This window comes from Piliocolobus tephrosceles, chromosome 1 (assembly GCF_002776525.5).
Source record: "Piliocolobus tephrosceles isolate RC106 chromosome 1, ASM277652v3, whole genome shotgun sequence".
In the NCBI taxonomy this organism is placed as follows: domain Eukaryota; kingdom Metazoa; phylum Chordata; class Mammalia; order Primates; family Cercopithecidae; genus Piliocolobus; species Piliocolobus tephrosceles.
Window position 1 is genome coordinate 165,182,150 of NC_045434.1, and position 18,851 is coordinate 165,201,000.

The following is an 18,851-nucleotide window of genomic DNA, read 5'->3' on the forward strand; positions in this document are numbered from 1 at the left end:
TATCATCAAATCCATTCGTGTTTTGAAGACTTTTCTACCCTAACAGCTAGACTTTCAGACTCAAAGTGGTCAGAAAGCTTTGTTTTCCCTTTTGTTTGAATATAAAGCAAAAGAAGACTGCCAGCATTTAAGATACTTCATGTTATACGAGCTGACCTGTAACTTCTCACAGTCCTGTAAGGTAGATGTTATTCACTCCTCTTTACAGATGAAGGAACTGGGGTCCAGATAGGTGAGATACTCACCTAAGTTCATATAGGAAGTTAGGAGGATGTCTGGGGTCGTAGATGTTATTCACTCCACTTTACAGATGAAGGAACTGAGGGCCAATCAGGTGAGATGCTCGCCTAAGTCCATATAGGAAGTTAGGAAGATTTCTGGGGTCTTTCTGGCTTCCCAAACCCATGCATTCTTCTTGACCCTACACATGGCTTCAGACAGAACTTTGAGTTATTTTAGCCTTTTTCCACTCTGACTACCAATATCTTTTTCATTTGTCAAACCAAGGAATGTAAAACTCCCACTGAGCTAGTCCTAAGTGCTAGGGCTAAAAGACCATGAGGCTGAATTTGCTGCCTGGGCAGGGTAATGCTGAGGGACTCAAGCTTTGGCTCACCTTCCAGCTTTAGTCTGATCCCCAGCTTGGCTTGGCGCTTTTCTTATCCTAGGCCCCCAGGATGGGGCATAAGTGGGCTCACTCAGCAAGCAGATTGCATGGCGCACCATCGACCTCACATCTGAGACCACCCTTGTCAGCATGCAGTGTCTTCGCCCCACTAGTAAGATATATCGCTTTTGACATACTTTTGTCGAAGGTAGTCAATCTTTCCAAAAACAAATGCAAGAAATATTAAATGGGCAGAAAGTAATCTGCACAATTTAGGTAGCCTCCAAGAGCATCTTGTTATAATGTGACCTAGGAAACCATTTGCCCTTATACTTCATGCCAAAGAGCTGGGGCTGGGAGAAGAAAGCAAGGAAACCAGCACAAAAATGGGAGTCCGAACCCTGGGCTGCTCCCTGGCTCTCTACTGTCTCCTGTATGGCTTTGGGAAAGTACCTTTTGTGTCTGGGGCTTCAGTTTCTGCATGCAGAAAAGGAGCTGTGGGCGTGAGGGCCCTTCCAGCTTCAACCTTCTATGAGAGGGAACACATGCTAGTGGAGAGGATAGTAGGCTTACAAAGACTTGAGTGTGTTTACATGAAACTCTAGAAAAAAACAAACCTAGTCTATAGCAATCAAAAGCAGATCAGAACTGGCACTGAGATAGGGAGTTGACTGAGAAAGCATAAGAGAAGTCTTTAGGGTGAAGAAATGTTCTATAGCTCACATGGCTGTATTTGTCAAATTTATTAAACTGTACATTTAAAATGGGTAAATTTCATTGCACGTAAATTATACCTCACTGAAATTGATTTAAAAATAAGACTAGGTAAAATCGTGGAGATGGAAAGTGGATTAGACTAGGGCTGGGGATTTGGGGAATGAATTGGGAGTTATTGCTTAATGGGTACAGAGTTTCTCTTTGGGATGATGAAAGAGTTTTGGAAATGATGCTGATGGTTGCACAACATTGTGAATGTAATTAATGCTGCTGAATTGTCCACTTAAACGTGGTTAAAATGGCAAAGGTTATGTTTATGTTTCCCCACAAATAAAAATCTAAAAAAGAAAAAAAAAAAAAAAAAAGCAGTATGTCCCAGCTCTGCTGTGTGCTGGCTGAGTAACTGTACAAGTCACCCAACTGCGGGGAGCCTAGGCTTCTTTGCTGTAAAATGAAGACAGGAGGCCGGGCGCAGTAGCTCATGCCTGTAATCCCAGCACTTTGGGAGGCCGAGACGGGCGGATCATGAGGTCAGGAGAGGGAGACCATCCTGGCTAACACGGTGAAAGCTCGTCTCTACTAAAAATACAAAAATTAGCCAGGCGCAGCGGTGGGTGCCTGTAGTCCCAGCTACACGGGAGGCTGAGGCAGGAGAATGGTGTGAACCTGGGAGGCGGAGCTTGCAGTGAGTGGAGATCGCACCACTGTACTCCAGCCTGGGCAACAGAGTGAGACTCTGTCTTAAAAAAAAAAATAAAAAATAAAAAAAATGAAGACAGGAACACTAAAGGCACGGTCCTGGTGTGTAGCTCAAGTAAGATCATGTGACGTTGGAAAGACCATATATAGACTGTAAAAGTTTCTGTAGAGATATACCATTATTACTCCAGTTCTGTGAGTCCACTTGGCTGCTGTAGTTGAGCACATAATTCATAGATAGTTAAAGGATGTATGGAGTAGTTTGCAAACGGTGGAAATTTCTGTTACCCACAAGGGCCTGCAGCCAGGTTGTTTGCATTAACTCCACATTCATTCTGCACAATTTCCCTGGGCTGATCCAGCGCCATTCTTATATTAATAACTGAGAGCTCATCTGCAATTGCACCTATGTGCTATGAAGGAGAGGCCATTTGAAAAGAAACCCACAGGTGATTATTAGGCCTAAAACCATTGTCTGTAAAGGGAGGATGAAGCCACACTCCCAGACATAAGGGACCTAATGTTTTTTGGAGTATGTCATGTGTTTCAGACTCTGTGCTAGACAATCAACATGTGTTCCCCTTCACAGAGGGGATTTCTAGCCTCATTTTACAGATGAGGAAACTGGCACCCAAAGACGTTAAGTGCTCTGCACAGAATCCTCGGGCTGCTAAATGCGTGATGGTAAGAAAAAGAACAGCAGCCTCTGACAGTCAGGTGCAGGCCCACCCCCACAGCGAGGTCCTGGCATTCTCCTGCTGAGCATCAACATTTCACATACCATCAGCATCAGACAAGGCCCCTCAGTGACCGCGATAGGTCAAGACAAAATCAAGACCACCAGGTCATCAGGGCTGAACACAGGCAAAAAAATGAACATTGTCAAAACGGGAAAACTGATGAAACATTTCTCTAGCCTGGTTTCAACCTTGCTCTGTTCTTCTTGCCTTCCAGATAAGTATTGTTAAGATAATCACAGAATTACCCCCACATTATGACAGCATCCAATTCAGAGAAAAACCCCATTTTGTTGACCATCCCCCAAATCACTCACCTTAAGACCAAATCTTATCATACATTCTTTCTAACAGCATCTTCCAGAGATGCCTCATTGCTCCTCCCTCTGTGGTGAGGAATAACTCAACATATTCAACTACAGATGTGCCCCTGGTGGTCTTTGCAGCAGAGCTTTGTCAGGAGAACACTAAGCTAGGCCTGCATGACTTAGTCTCCTGTGCTTAGTCTTCTGTGTTTCACTTACAGAAAGGGTAGAGGGTGGATTTTGCTTTAACTTTTACTATATGGTTTCCATCTACTTTGTTATCTAAAAATAAAGATATTAATATGTCAGAATCATATTAAAGTTCACAAGTATTTGACAACTCCACTAAGAAAAGAACTGTTCATTTACTCATTCGTATCTTCATTCTTCATGTTGTTAGTGGATGCACCTCCCATGTTCCAAGTTTCATTCAGAATTCGGGATACTGAAATGCAAGGCTCAGTGGAGCTCAATGTAGAACATGCTAGGAGATGCCATGGTAGGAGTGAAGACAGAGATCTGCACAGGTTCTGAATTATCCAGGAGAACAGTGGTTCATGTCACCTGCAGCGTCCAGGAAGCCTTGTTATTTCAGCTATATCTTAAAGTATGAACTTCAGGAACAAAGAAGGCTCCAAAGCCAGAAGGAACTGCCTAAATGAAGTCTCAGAGATGGGAAAATTCCAGCATGTGAGGGTGAACCCCAAGTAGGGTTTGGAAGGTAGGGTGTAGGAGAGAGTGGCAGTAGATGAGGGTGGTTGGGAAGGTGGACATTATGTGCAGTCTTGAGGAATTTCCCTTTTCCTTTGAGTGACAAGGAGCCAGGAGGGCTGTTCCAGGCAGGAGACTGGCATGGACAAATCCATTTCAGAAAGATCATCCTGGAGCAGCATAAAGATTTTTTTTAACATGATTTATGTGACCTGAAGGTAGAGTTTTGATTCATGGTCTAGAAGGGGTATTTATTATCTCTAATGGACTAAGAGACTAATGGGCCTTGTGTGCCCGGAGAAGGTGCTTTGACCTACCCTGTGGGTGATGGGGAACCTCTGAAGGATTTGAAGCAGGGCAGAGATGTGGACAAATCTGCCACAAGAAAACAAACAAACGAAACAAAAACATCAACAGCATGTTATGTTAATGTGTGATTCCATTTAGGCTTTTGGAATTTTGAAAATAATTCAAAGACCCCATTATGACCTTGCCAGAGGCCAGGTTGGAAATTTCTAAATCAAATGATTCCTTAGGTCCCCTCTAACTCTGACAGTCTAAGATTCCATAACCAGGAAGGTAGAGCTATTGCCAAAACGTATAATGCATCACAGTGTCAGACTTTGGGATTATCTGCTGCTTGGGGTTTTCCACACCACTGCTCCCCTTCATTAGTGGGGATAATTGAGAGTTGACTGCAGTCGTTACTGGTGTTGTGATGGGTATTTGAAGCTAAATTCCGGCAAGCAGGAGATGTGTGAATATTTATCTCAGCTGCAGAAAGTTAATGCAGTGTGGCATTAATTACCCTGTCTGAGCCTGCTGTCTTCTTCTGTTTTTAGGTGTCATTTTCAGTTGGATAAATTAGTTTCCAAAATTAGAATACAGCAAATTGTAGGGTGAAATCAAGGCAGCCTGACTTCTTGGGGCATCCAAAAAGAAGAATGGGCTAAGAACGTCTACCCAGGAAACATTAACATGCGTCCTTGGCCGGGCGCGGTGGCTCAAGCCTGTAATCCCAGCACTTTGGGAGGCCAAGATGGGCGGATCACGAGGTCAGGAGATCGAGACCATCCTGGCTAACACGGTGAAACCCCGTCTCTACTAAAAAATACAAAAAACTAGCCGGGCGAGGTGGTGGGCGTCTGTAGTCCCAGCTACTTGGGAGGCTGAGGCAGGAGAATGGCGTAAACCCGGGAGGCGGAGCTTGCAGTGAGCTGAGATCTGGCCACTGCACTCCAGCCTGGGCGACAGAGCTAGACTCCGTCTCAAAAAAAAAAAAAAAAAAAAAAGAAAGAAAGAAAGATGCGTCCTTGAAGCCCAGCACAAGCAAAAAAAAAAAAAAAAAAAAGTTTTTCTTCAGTAGTTGTACTTAACTATTTTTGACTCCACCCACCGCACTTATAGAACACAAACACGCAATAAAGTTACATGTTTAGCCTTACAACAGGTGTTTGAAATCGTTCAAGAGACTGGAAAGGAATAGATTTGGTGTTTAATAAATCATAATCTTACTATAGATTTTGCTACATTTGATTTTGAAAGAATAAAGCCAAATTAGAGTGTATTTAGGACAAAGGGATCAGAACTATGAGGAAAGTAGAAACAGCATTACAGTCATTCAGTAATTCAACAGACTCTCATTGAGGACCTACTGTGCTAGGTTCATATTTGTAAAATGGCAGAAGGAACTGGCAAATGGTAACCTAGAAGTAGGACATGGAAGAATTGACTTCCATACTTTTCTGTCATCAGACATTTGGAAGAAGGATTATACTTATTTACGTTTCCAAGGGCAGTAGAAAGTCTATGGGTGGAAGGCATGGAGGGACAAGTTGGCACTTTGTTACACTGCATGATAGGGTGCCTCAAGGAAAGCAGTTCCTTCCCATTGGAAGAATACAAACATAACAAGTTCTAGAGGAACCAGAAATTGGATCTGATGGCAGGAGTCCTGGGGTCTACTCTTGGCATGGATACTAAGTAGAAACAAAAGCTGTCTTCACAGGACTTCAGATTCCTCATCTGTACAATGATGGGCCGGGACAACCTTATCTTCTAGGCCATTCCACTTTACAGTAGAAAGCAAGCAATATGACATGCTTCACACGAGAGACAGCACAATGACATTGAGATCACACAGCCTCTCAGAACTTCAGTTTTTGTCTGCAAAGGGAGGACTCAAAAAATAAAAGCCACCCCCAGGACTATAAGGCAGATAAATAAGACACGAGGTGCTTTGTAAACTCTGAAGCACTTACAGATGGAAGGATTGGGGTCTCTCTCTCTCTGTCTCTAATGGTCACTGTTGTAAAAGACTAGAAAAAGCGCTGGCCCCTGGACCCTGTTTTCAGTTCTTATGTCTCTGGACTTACTAACTCTGTGACCGTGGGCAAATTATTTAACTTCTCTGTACTTAATTTTACCCTTGCAAAAGAGAGAAAGCATCTGCCTTACAAGGCCGTTGTGATGAGATAAAAAGACAGTGTACTTGAAAATACCTAGCATGGTGCCAAACACATGGTATGGGCTCCCAGAATGCCAATTCATTTTGAAGTTTCAAGAAAATAAGCAAATAATAATAACCTATATGACATGGCAGGAGACAAGCTAATATATAAAATATGGTAAAATCAGGATTTCCTGGTGTCCATTTAATTCTGGCACAGACCTCCAAGAGTGACAGCATAAAGGTCAATTTTAACAGAAGGTCCTGTGCATGCTTAAAACCACAGTATCCATCAAGTCTTCTTGGCCAGTGCACAGTGAGCCATCTCAACATCAGCTGAAGTCTGACGTGGTTTAAATAGGGTGGAACACTGTTTCCTATCTAGGTGTGGATTGCAGGTTTGCTGCATTACATGCTGGTTGAAAATCCCTGTTTGTGCTTCAGGACAGCCCCCTGGGTGTATAGGCAAATGATTGTCTAAAGCGGAGGTCTCAGATTGAATGGAAACAAGTCCAGAAACTTGTAATTAAAAGTCAAAGACACACTTGCTGTTTCTCTTGCTCAACACTGCACCCAGGCATCACTGTTTGTAGAAGAGTAATTTGAAATAGAATTTCAGGGTTCTCAAGTAGACATTTATGAAACTGTGTTGGAAAAATGTCCACTTGACTCACAGTAACTGTTAGCATTTTCTGAAGATGCATTGCTACCAGGCATTGTGCTAGATACTTTATATATGCAATCTCTAATTCCCTCAAGAACCCCATAGGATAAACAGTATTATTCCCATTTTGTGGTTGGAGAAACCAAGACTCAGGATAAGTATCTTGTCCACATGACACAGCTTTTCTAACTCCCTACTATACCATGCTACTTCCCTAACAGGGCAATCAGTTCCAACTTGAATACGAAAGACAGAACTGAGTGCATAGCTATTTTGGATGATAAAAGTGTTGCCAAAATGATATGCACCCTCATCAAATACTCCAAAAATAACCTAAGGTCATCCATCATAAACTGTCACTTTTCTGTTTTAATCCTAAACCCATTTTCCAAAAGCTGTCTCAGAAAATCCATGCAAGTGGAAAGGGCAGGCCTCACTTTGTTCCTCTATCCACAGGAGCCGGAGCCTCTCTACACGCAGATCAATAGACCTAAGAAATAGCATCGATACGAGCTCGTGGTGGGTGCTCAAGACTGGCATGGACATCAGCATCACGACAGGCTCTCTTGTATTCTTTCACCTCATCCCACAAGAAATTCATGATTGCCCAATGGAACTCGCTCAGAAGAGGGAACTAAGCGTTTTTGGCAACCAATGGCAGATATCTATGGCAGCACACACAAAAAAGTATAGAAAGATCCACCCAACATTAAATCACAAATCAAGCAAATGCTTACCCAACAAATATTTGAGCCCTCGTAGCTGGGTTTAAGGTGACCCAGTGTGCAAAATTATTAATTCCCTTTTTATTTCTCTACCTGTTGAGACACCAAATTTGGAGTGACAGGCATCAGAGGATTACAACAGGGTTGGAACTGACTTCTTTAAGCAAAAGCAAAGGGTCTTCTGTGACCACAATATCGTCATCCATATGCCTTTTCACATAGGATGATGTGTTTTTTGTCACTCCCTGGGGCCTGGTCTGCCATTTTCCCCCCTTTCCTTTCTTTGTCATGTTTGAAAATTAGTAGGTGTACGAATTTTTGTATTGCTTTTGACTTTTTTTAGATATGGGTGAAGAAATCTAACTGGGCAGAAAAAAAGCCTCAGTGAAATGAATTAACTTGAAATTACAAGACAAATAAGTGGTTGATTCTTTGTTATGATCAAGAATGTTGCCAAAACAATCCTTTAGCTATTCTGCATCCTGGTGAAGAAAGACAGCTTTCAGTTTGAACCTTCATTCTGTGAGTAGGAAAAGACATCAGATCCCATTGATGAGAAAGATGAAAAAATGCATCTGATTTCTTAAGAAGCTCTAAACTCTTAAGTACAATAAAATGATATTTTTTATTTTTCCGATATCTTGCTGCTGTGATGCTATGCAGACAAGTGTCTTCTCCACGTGCCATTTTCAAAGAAAAGTCATTTGCCAAATAATTCTGGTACAATTCTGGTAATGTGGTTTTGGATCTTAAAAACCAACTTTCTAAAGGAACAATGGTGGCATACATATTCAGAATAACAAACTGATTCCGTGGTCCAAATGGTTCATCTCTATCTCTTTTTGTACATCAGAAAATTCAAATGGGATTTTTATTTTATAACTTGAAAAAAAAAAAAAACCTTACCATTAAACTCTTTAAATATTTAAGGGAAATGGCTTTAAGGAGTTCTAATGAAAAAAAAAATTGTTGTTTTTTTTTTTGTAAATATAAATGTTAATGAAAATGCTTTTTAATAATGCCATTACACTGTAGAGAAGGTAGCAGATTGAGTGCAAGGTGTGACAAACTTGATGGATGGGGCTCACTTTCCAGATGTTATTCTGGAGCATATGGTAGGAAGCTGGAGTGCAGGGACCGCTGGCACGAGCAGTTGGCCAATCAGCAGCTAGTGAACGGGAAGGGAGCACGTGACTCCATCATCTAGCCTTTCCACGAGAGTCCCCACCCTCCGTGCAACACAAGAAAAAGACAATTCACATTCTGAAGAATTCAGATTCTGAAACTCTCCCACCTCCCCACTCCCACCTACCCCATATAAATCACTGGACTGTTTGTACGTGAAACAGAAGAGGCTAAGCTTCCTTTTTTTACACTTATGAGACAAAAAGTGCAGTGTTTGGTTCGTATGTTTAGCACATGATTTTCATAAAGAATCTATATATTTTTGCCCTACAGAGAATTGTTATACAGGTCAAGTGTGTTTTCCTGATGTTCCTATGCAGTTACAGTATGTTGAATTTAGTGTTTTAACACTAAGAAGAAAACTTTAAAGATTCGTGTGATTAATTGGATTTGAGGATAATTATTATTTGGTTTTAAGATTTGAAAAGTAGAATTTCCATTGATATGATTGATTTGAATAGGCCTGTATTTGGTTCTTCATATCAATAGAAACTAAAATGATTTGGGAGATTGATTTGAAAATGATTGTATACTTGTTCACAAAGAGAAAAGTGATATATCAAGGTAATGGTTATCATTTAAAGCCCACATTTTACACTATCAGGTCACAGGAGTCTAATGTTTTTTTCAGTTAGATAAACTGACCAAATGTCTATTCAAGAATATATGTCAATGTCATCCTAATGTGGAAGGTCCGAAGAACCAGAAAAGTGAGAAGGGCCGTTTGCCTCCCTCTGTAGCTATCACCTGTTGGTCCACAGAGTTTCTCAAGGAATGAGCAAACATTTTATGATTAGGTAGCCCTTTCACATGAAGGGGAAGATGGGAAAGGTGGAATGACTGTAAGAGTTGGCTTGAGACCAGTTCGATTGTTTTCTGGGGATTTGATAAGATAGGCAGTTCCCATGGGAAATTGCTTAAATTGCTTTGTTGTCTATGATTTGATTCTAAACAAGTGGTGCTATCTTCTCCCTCAATATGGCTGTCTTGAGTTTGTCTTGCAGTATCACACCATTATACCAATTCTTTGAGTTGCTTCTGACACATTCAAAGGGAACTCTGGCTGATGTTGCTGTTTCAGGTATACCATCTGGAGTTAATTTCCTAGCAGAAGGTGAAAGTCCAGGGGACTTGTCCTCCTTCATTGAACATGATTGAAAATATAACTGGCTCTGAACTTCAAGAAGATGCCCAAGTGATGCATTAAAGTGAGGGAAATAAAGTCAAGATTTTTCAACTGCCATCCATATTCTCATTGGCAGCATTCTGTTTTTTTTTTTTTCCAAACACTGTTTGGTGAGCCCGGAACCACCGTATCCTGTCCCAGGAATACAGTGAAATTTCCAAGCAAGAGCTGAGGTGCCAATACCAAAAGACCATGGGGAGTCTGCACAGTTCTGGTTAGATCAATAGAAAATCCATGTGTACAACTGTTAATTCCTCATCCTCCACTAGCACTAAATTTGTCACTTTAAATTTTGAAACCAGGGAAACGCCACCTGTCATTTTGTCCCCATTCTCCATAGCTCTTCAATCTTTACATGCCGCAAAACTTTTTTGATAGCTCGTACTCATCCCAGTGTCTCCTGAAACCCCATCATGTAATGTACCGGGCACCTTCTTTTAAACAAATGTTTACTCTGTGGGTTTGGTTCATTTCAATTTCTGCGTTCTGACACATATTTTTTTAATAAAGATGAGAAAGAGAAAATGACTGTTGCAGTACATTTCTAGACCTACTTTAACTTTACCTCAGATGACAGTTTGTTAACATATATGGACACATTATTTTTAACTTTATGTACAATGCATTCAACAGAACAGCAAAATTTTTAGAAATTTTCCATTAATTTCTGTAACACACCATGTAAAACTGTTACAAATAAACATGTTTGAGAACAACACCTTAGCCTGGCTTTATTCTACAAGTTTCCACGGGATATTCAGGCTTAGATTGGAAGAGGAAATTGCTTTGCCTAAGATTCCATCTGACCAAGTGACAGCCTCTGTTTTCCTGGCCCTGGGCTAAAAAGAGCAAGCTTCACTGGGGAGTAAGGTCAATGTGTCAGCCCTCAGTTGAATTCAAGTACTTGCTATGCTTGGGAAAGCAGCCACAGACAGGAAGGAGAATGTTGTCAGGAAAAAAGCAAGCCCTGGGTAGATGTGGTATTTGGACCACAGTTAGCATGGGACTTTTGAAACTGGGAAAGGCTCTGGGACTAGCCCTATGGATTGTGTCTTCCCCTAAAACAAAACAAAAAAACAATTAAACTATTGATTGGAAAACGGAGATTAATCTAGAGTGTCAAGAGTTCCCCATCATTCATTTGAAGGTCATCTGCTTTAAGGGACTCAAAAAGGAAGTATTTATCTTTCTTTACATTCCCCTAGAAATCCACACCAAAATAAAAAGGACTGAAGCTGGATTGTATGTATTGAAGAACAGAAAAAAAATGAATATACGTGGGTGTTGTGTACATATGTATGTATGCGTGTGTGTGTGTGTGCGTGTGTGATTTTTATTTCCTTTTGTAACTAAATCAAATAATCAGCCAGATTACAATTAGGTCATTGAGATGCAAAAAAACACCACTGTTTAAAAATGTTGTGTTAATGACTGCATAAACAGAAGCCCTCAATCTGGCCTTGTTACAAAGAAGGTATTAAACAGATGTTATTGCTAACTTTGAGAAAATGAGAAAATGGGCTTAGATTCTAGCCAAGTAAATTTGGAGTAGACAGAAGAAAGAACTTCCATACAGTGAGAAATGCTAAATCTTGGACTGAATTGTTAGACAATGTTGCAGAAGTTTTTGTTTTCACTTTTGTTTCGTTTTGGTTGAAACAGCGTTTTCACTCTGTTGCCCAGGCTGGAGTGCAGTGGTGTGATCTTGGTTCACTGCAACCTCTGCCTCCTGGGCCCAAGCAGTCCTCTCGCCTCAGCCCTCCAAGTAGCTGGGACTGCAGACATGCACTACCATGCCTGGCTAATTTTTGTATTTTTTTGTAGAGATGGGGTTTCACTGTGCTGCCCAGGCTGGTCTCAAATTCCTGAGATCAAGCAAGCGATCCACAGGCCTCAGACTTCCAAAGTGCTAGAAATACAGGCAAAAGCCACCACGGCAAGCCAGAAATTTTTCTTAATAAAAGCAGTGACTTGCACATGTTGAATAGCTAGTATGTGCCAGGCAGGTGCTAGCTGCTCTATGTTCATTGCCTCAGCTAATTTTCTAAACAACCTGGAAGGGATAGATATTTTCCAGTTTATAGATAAAGAAACTGAGATTCAGATAAATGAAGTAACTTCCCCAGCCAGCAAATGGCAGAGTTGAGATTTGAATACTGGGTCTCTTTACTCATACTTGAGTCTAATTTTAAAATAACTGGATAGTCACTGTTTGAAATAGTTCTACCTAGGTTTTTTGAAAAACATTGACCTTCTGTGTCTCTTCTCAGACTGCTAGTGGATCTTTGGTAATAAGTTCAATTTCTAAGTTCCTCCCATTCAAAGTAAAAATAAAAATTCATTAGATGTTACTGTCTTACACTGCTCAATTCATAGTTCCATCTTTAACTGGCACCTTTCAAAGCTTGTGTGTCTGAGTGAAAAAGAATAAACTCTTTTACCCAACTCGTTGAAGTTTAGCTGAAACCAAGCACTGGGGATTTACTTTGCCAACATAAATGAATCTTAAAGAAGTGACAAATTAAAAGGTGTCCTATTTAACTGCTAGGTGGATGCCAAAATAAATCAGGCAGACATATCTGCTTTCATTTTGTGCTTGAGAGTAAGCCCTTGTTGTTTTGACAGTAAATGTTTTTTGTTTTACTCAGAATGACAGTCGGAAAAACGCCTAGAATAAAAACAGGTTTCGTTGAAATCAACCTTCAAAGCTTTGAAAGCTTTTAAAAGATGTTTAAATTCAAGGGAAATGTGAGCAATGGTGCCTGGAAGATTAAAAAGAGAGAGAGCGTAAACAGATGTAAATGGCTTTCCAGCCATTTAGTGACCAGTCTTGGTATGTATATGAAAACGGGGATCATCACTGCCACTGTTGTGCTCCTGCTTTGTCCGTGCCACTCATTTTCTAGCTACCGTTTCCAAATCTTTACACGAACCCCAAGAGGAAAAGAATATGCTCTCCATTTCACAGATTAGGAAACAGAAACTCAGATATGTTCCACAACAGCTGTCAATTAACAGAGCCAAAGATCTCACCCAGAGGCTGTCACAGTTCCTGGGGTTGGATTCCCAGCCTCTTTCCTCTATTCCATGGTGTTTCTTTCTGACAGCTTTTCTGCAATGTCAAATTGCTCGTATACCCTCTATAAAATACTTTGAGCCCTTCTGTATTCATTTCCCTGTTGTGTCTATTATATTAGAAAAATCACACCATGTGTTAATCCTGACCAATTTGCTACAGAAATGAATTCTTAACGTAAAATGACTGTAGTTATTTTAAAACAAAGGAAAAATCCAGTTTTATTCTCAAGAACAGTAATAGCTCTAACTCAACCCAATGAATATTTAATTTCAAAACAAAACCCTTTCATTCACTTTATCTTCCAAGGTACAGAGATCTGAAGAGGGAGCCTTTTTGAACAGGCTCTCTTTTCACTCTTTGCTGAAGAATATTAATGACTGCCAAGTGGAAAAATGTCTAAATATTCTTGCGAGATGGCAGCCTCTGGTGACTTGGGTCTTTAATCTTCTGAACAACCTCTTGCCACTTCTATCACTCACTCTGGGGGGTCACAGCCTGGAGTGGGGAACAAGCAGGAATGGTTGGAGATGGAATAAGCAGGTCTTAGAGCTGGCATACTGTCAACAGTAAAATGCCAGATGCCCTTCATACTGTACATTTAGCAAGTCTACCTTACCTCACCTTTGAAGTGGAATGGTGGGGGAGGTGAACCCTGACGTCTGTCTTATTTCAGATTACAGGTCAAAGTCATTCACCTGTAACTCAGGGCCATGAGCTCAGAAATCTAGCAACTTATTTACTAAAGGAAAGCTGTTTCCTCTTACCTATCTTGTGCCCTTTCAGACCTTCATAGAAGGAACAAGAAAGGTGGTCAGCCATCACACAGCCCGTGTTTATCCTTTTAGGATAAAGCAACATAGTGTAGACTAAAAATAAAGGAACCCTAACTCAGCGATTAGCCCCACTTTCATCAGAAGAAACACGAATGATGCAAAAGTCAAGGAGGCAGATAATCATTTTCTTTCTTCCTGGTGGGCTCTAAACTTAAGCAAAACCTGAGAAGCAGGGTATGTAACCAAATTTTCACCGTGGGCTTATTGTTTGTTGCTTTTCTCATTTCAGTGGAGCACACTGTCTTCACTGGTGAGTCAATATAGAATAGTTTCCAGATAGCAGACCCTGATTTCAGAAAGACTTTGACTCGCCACTTGTTTCACCTCAGACATGTCACTTAAGCTCTCTAAAATGTTATTTACTCACCTAAAATTACAGGCTATTATAAGAAATAAATTTGATAATTTCATACCTGGAACATAGTAAACGCTCAATGCACTTTACCTGTTGTTAATGTCAAAGAAAGTCTAATCACTATTATGGATTTTTATATTTAATTCTTTCACTTTCACCTTATCCTTGCCCATCTATTATCCCAGCTCAGTAACTCTATCAGGTGTGAAGAAGGGCAGTAAGTGATATTATCTCTATTTTACTGTCAAAGAATGGCAAAGAATTATACATAGCATCCAAATTTTCTTCCCTGGCAAAATTTAAAGCAAAAATGCATTATGGACTTATTCACACAACAAAGAGTTATTAACGATGTGCTATGTGCCAGGTCTTCTGATAAGCACTGTAGATTAAGGATTTTTTTTAAATGCATACATGACTGTCTCTGCTTCAAGAAGCTCAGATTCTAGAGGGGAAAATAGGTTAATAGACAAGTAAAATATAGGAGAATTAATGCTGGAATAAAGGATATGCTAGTACTATGGGAGTGGTGGGAGAGTGCTATATAGAAGGGTTGATGATTAAACTGGGTGTTAAGAAGCAAGTAGGAGTTTACCATGAGGTGATGGTAGTGGAGGGACGAGCATTAGCAGAACCAACAGGGCCAGTGCATCTGAGATGCCTGGAGTGACTGTAAAGGAAGGCAGAAAATAATGCTCATTTAACTGTTGAATAACAGAAAAAAAACAATTTCTCGATTCAGAGCACAAATCTAGAATAACAAAACATCAAAAAAGTAATACAAATTATAGCCTAATCTTTTCAAGGGATAATCAGAAGTTCCTAAATTTTAAACACAGCTATAAACCATGACTAAATAACGTTGACTTTCAGAATGTAATTAATAGATCAAGAGAGACTGTCTCATCTTAATGGATGGCAAAAAGGCATCTGATAAAATTCATTATCCTCTTCAAGAAAAAAACTGGAAACTAGAGTTATAGTAATATTCCCTTCATATGGTAAAGAACATCTCCCTCAAACCAATAGCCAATATGAAACTTAGCAGTGAAAATTGAGGGTAGCCCCCTTAAAATCAGATGGAGATCAAGGTGGCAGCTATTACCTCTATCATTTAACATTGCTCTGAAATTTGAGGCAATGAAATGCACTAACGCAAGAAAAAGAAATCAAGTGTTTAAAATGAGAACATCATCAGTGTTTGCAGATAGTATTTTCTAACAGAAAATATCTATTAGAAGCAATAAGAACAAATAAGAGAATTACCTAAGGTTGCTACTTTAAAAATAAATATATAAAAATCAGTATTTTTTATATTGCCATAAGTAACCTTTTAGAAAACTTACTGGAAACTTACACAGATTCCATTAATGATAGTAACAAAAGGAGAATACCCAAGAATACATTTAACACTGAAGATGTAAGATCTAGATAAAAAAAAACAACAACAACAAAACGAAGCTACAAAGGCTTGTTGAAGGGCATAAAGTAATAGAACAAATTGAAAGAGAAGGTCTAACTCTCTCTAATTTATAACTTACTGCAACAACTATCTCAATGTTATATATCTTCAATCATATATTCATATTCAATCATATTCTAAGTAATATCTGAAAGAAATAAGAATGTGAGATTATTTGAGAAAAATTCAATGTCATGATCATAAATTTATACTATCAGATCAGATCTCAAAAATAAACCCTAAATAATTTAAAGTGTTTACTTTCACAAATTATTCTGTGATTTATTCTATTTACCTAGTCATGGTTTACAGAATATAAAGTATAGAAATAAACTCAAGAAATTAATGTATGATTGAATATATTCTAATTAGCAGTGATAAAATAGACTATTCAATAAATAGAACTAGGATAACAAAAACTACTAGAAAAGGTTAGATTTCTAACTCATACCATGTGGGTAATTAAATTCCATATAAGTTAAATATTAAATATATGTAAACATGAAAGTGTATGGGAAAATACTAGTGAATATTCATATGGGGTAGAAAAGGTCCTTATAAGTATACCACCAAATGCAGAAATACATATTTATGAAAATATGGATAGGTTTACCAAAATTTTATATGAAAAAATGAAATTAAAAGGTCATGGGAAATTAGGAAAATATTTACAGCATACATTATAAACAAAGCTTTATTGTTCTAAATATACATAAAGCTCCTAATAGCTTTACAGAAAAAGTTTATAGCAAAATTACTAAAGAACATGAGCAAACAATTCCTGAAGAAGAAAGGTCCATAAATAATAGCTAGAGACATAAAGCAACTAAATGTTGCATCAATAGGAAGGATATTAACTAAATTACTGTACTGTGCAGCATTTTTCAAAAAGTGAAAGGAGTCTAAATATGCTTATATTAAACAATGTCGAGACATTTAACAATAGTGTGTGTGGTGAGTCCCCATTTTTGTTAATAATATAAAAAGTATTGGCCGGGTGTGGTGGCTCACGTCTATAATCCCAGCACTTTGGGAGGCCAAGGTGGGCAGATCACGAGGTCAGGAGATCGAGACCATCCTGGCTAACATGGTGAAACCCATCTCTACTAAAAATACAAAAAAAATTAGCCAGGCATGGTGGTGGGCACCTGTAGTCCCAAGCTACTTGGGAGGCTGAGGCAGGAGAATGACGTAACCCGGGATGTGGAGCTTGCAGTGAGTTGAGATCGCACCACTGCACTCCAGCCTGGGTGACAGAGCAAGACTCCGTCTCAAATAATAATAATAATAATAATAATAATAATAATAATAATAATAATGATAATAATAATATAAAAAGTATTAAAAAGTATGCATGTAGGTGTTTATATTTACATAGAAAATTTTCATTACTATATTCAGGAAAGTGCTTATTTATTTAATAAGCATCCGTTGAGTGCCTGTTGTGTGCCAGGCATCATTCTACACTCTGGGAAAACAAAGCCCTTGCCCTCATGCAGTCATGTTAAGCACATGCTAACTAGAGAGTTCAGCTCCAGAGATGGGGTGTAGGAGCCTAGGGTGGGAGAAAACAAACTTATCATCTATACTTCAGTATGCTATTTGAAATGTTATGTTACTACCTACTTTCTATTTCCAATATTTTTAATTAGCCCAAAGCATTTTAATGTACAAGTTTTTATAATAAAAAACTCAAGTTAAAACAAGACAACTTTTGCCTGTCAGATGACCAATAATTTTAAAAGTGATGATCTATGTTGGTGAGGATATGAGGAAAAAGGCACTCAAACAACTTAGAGTGTTTGATTCAAAGATTTTTAAGTCAAATACTTTTAAAAGGACATAATTTTCAACATGACAATTCCATGTATAAGACTGGAATTTAAAACATGGGAATTTCCATGGTAGTGAACAAATATGTATTAAGATGTTCTTCACTTTTTATGTATATAATAGAGAAAAACTAGAAATCTACATTTCAAATAATATAAAACTGGCTAAATATTATATTCCTAGAATAAGATGCTATGACTACATGATCATTGATATACCCCTTGAAGACAGAGACCATGTTCTTATATTTATTTTCCACGTCAATCAGTGTAATTTTATGAATGTTTATGAATGCAACCATTAAAATGTTATAGAACCTATATTTTACCCCATTGTTTCTCAGGCTGTTTTTTAGTAATCATTCAATATAACAAAGTATAAAATCAAGCTGGATGCAGTGGCTCACTCCTGTAATCCCAGCACCTTGGGAGGCCGAGGGAGGCAGATCACATGAGGCCAGGAGTTTAAGACCAGCCTAGCCAACACGATGAAACCCTATCTCTACTAAAAATACAAAAATTACCCAGGTGTGATGGTGCACACCTATAGTCCCGGCTACTCAGGAGGCTGAGGCATGAGGATCTCTTGAACTTGGGAGGCAGATATTGCAGTGAGCCAAGATAGCGCCCCTGCACTCCAGCCTGGGTGACAGAGCGAGACCTTGTCTCAAAAAAAAAAAATAAAATAAAAAAAAAAATATACACACACACACACACACACACACACACACAATCATGTATACATTGTGATTCTAATTTGCTTGGGTAAATGCATATATTCACATACATGCATAGAAAAAAAAACTGTAAAAATCCAGGTAGTAGGATCACATATGATTTCCATTTTATTCTGTGCACTGAAATTTTTTATTTTGTTTTCCTGTTTCTCTTTTTAATTTAATTTAATTTAATTTTGAGTTCCGGGATGCATGTACAATGTTTTTCTGTTTCTCTACTGAATAACTATCCCTTTTTTAGTCAAAAAAAAAAAAAAAAAGTTGTTTTAAGAAACAACAACACTTTTGTTATGAAGAAAACATAAAAAGACCTGGTTGTAAGGAGAAGGTGGGAAAGAAGAGGCTTGGTGGAAAGGGGAAAATGTGAATAACAAATAGGGATAATTGTGAGCTGCTTAAGGAGTGGACTCCTGGACTAGCCTTGCGGAGGTAAAGAGATACAAGGGGCTTGTCACAGGTCGGATAGCTATGGCTATGCGGAGGGGACAACTAGGTCTGGCCTTAGCCAGCAAGGAGTCAGGCTGTGATTTCTAGGTGACTAAGGACTGAGTTGAAGCAGAACTGCAGC

At 39.1% G+C, this 18,851-nt stretch overlaps 1 protein-coding gene across 8 annotated transcripts in view; it reads left to right on the forward strand.

The window, feature by feature from the left end:
• DAB1 (DAB adaptor protein 1) overlaps window positions 1-10,703 on the forward strand; it is a 1,195,266-nt gene extending 1,184,563 nt beyond the window's left edge. For 5 of the 8 annotated variants that reach the window (XM_023187666.3, XM_023187675.2, XM_026454157.1 and 2 more), the window contains one exon: window positions 7,346-10,703. The gene's annotated coding sequence lies outside the window, so the exon portion shown is untranslated. The remainder of the gene's footprint in view (window positions 1-7,345) is intronic. The other 3 variants (XM_023187691.2, XM_023187713.2, XM_023187703.2) reach the window with 2 other exon arrangements.
• Window positions 10,704-18,851: the final 8,148 nt, after the last annotated feature.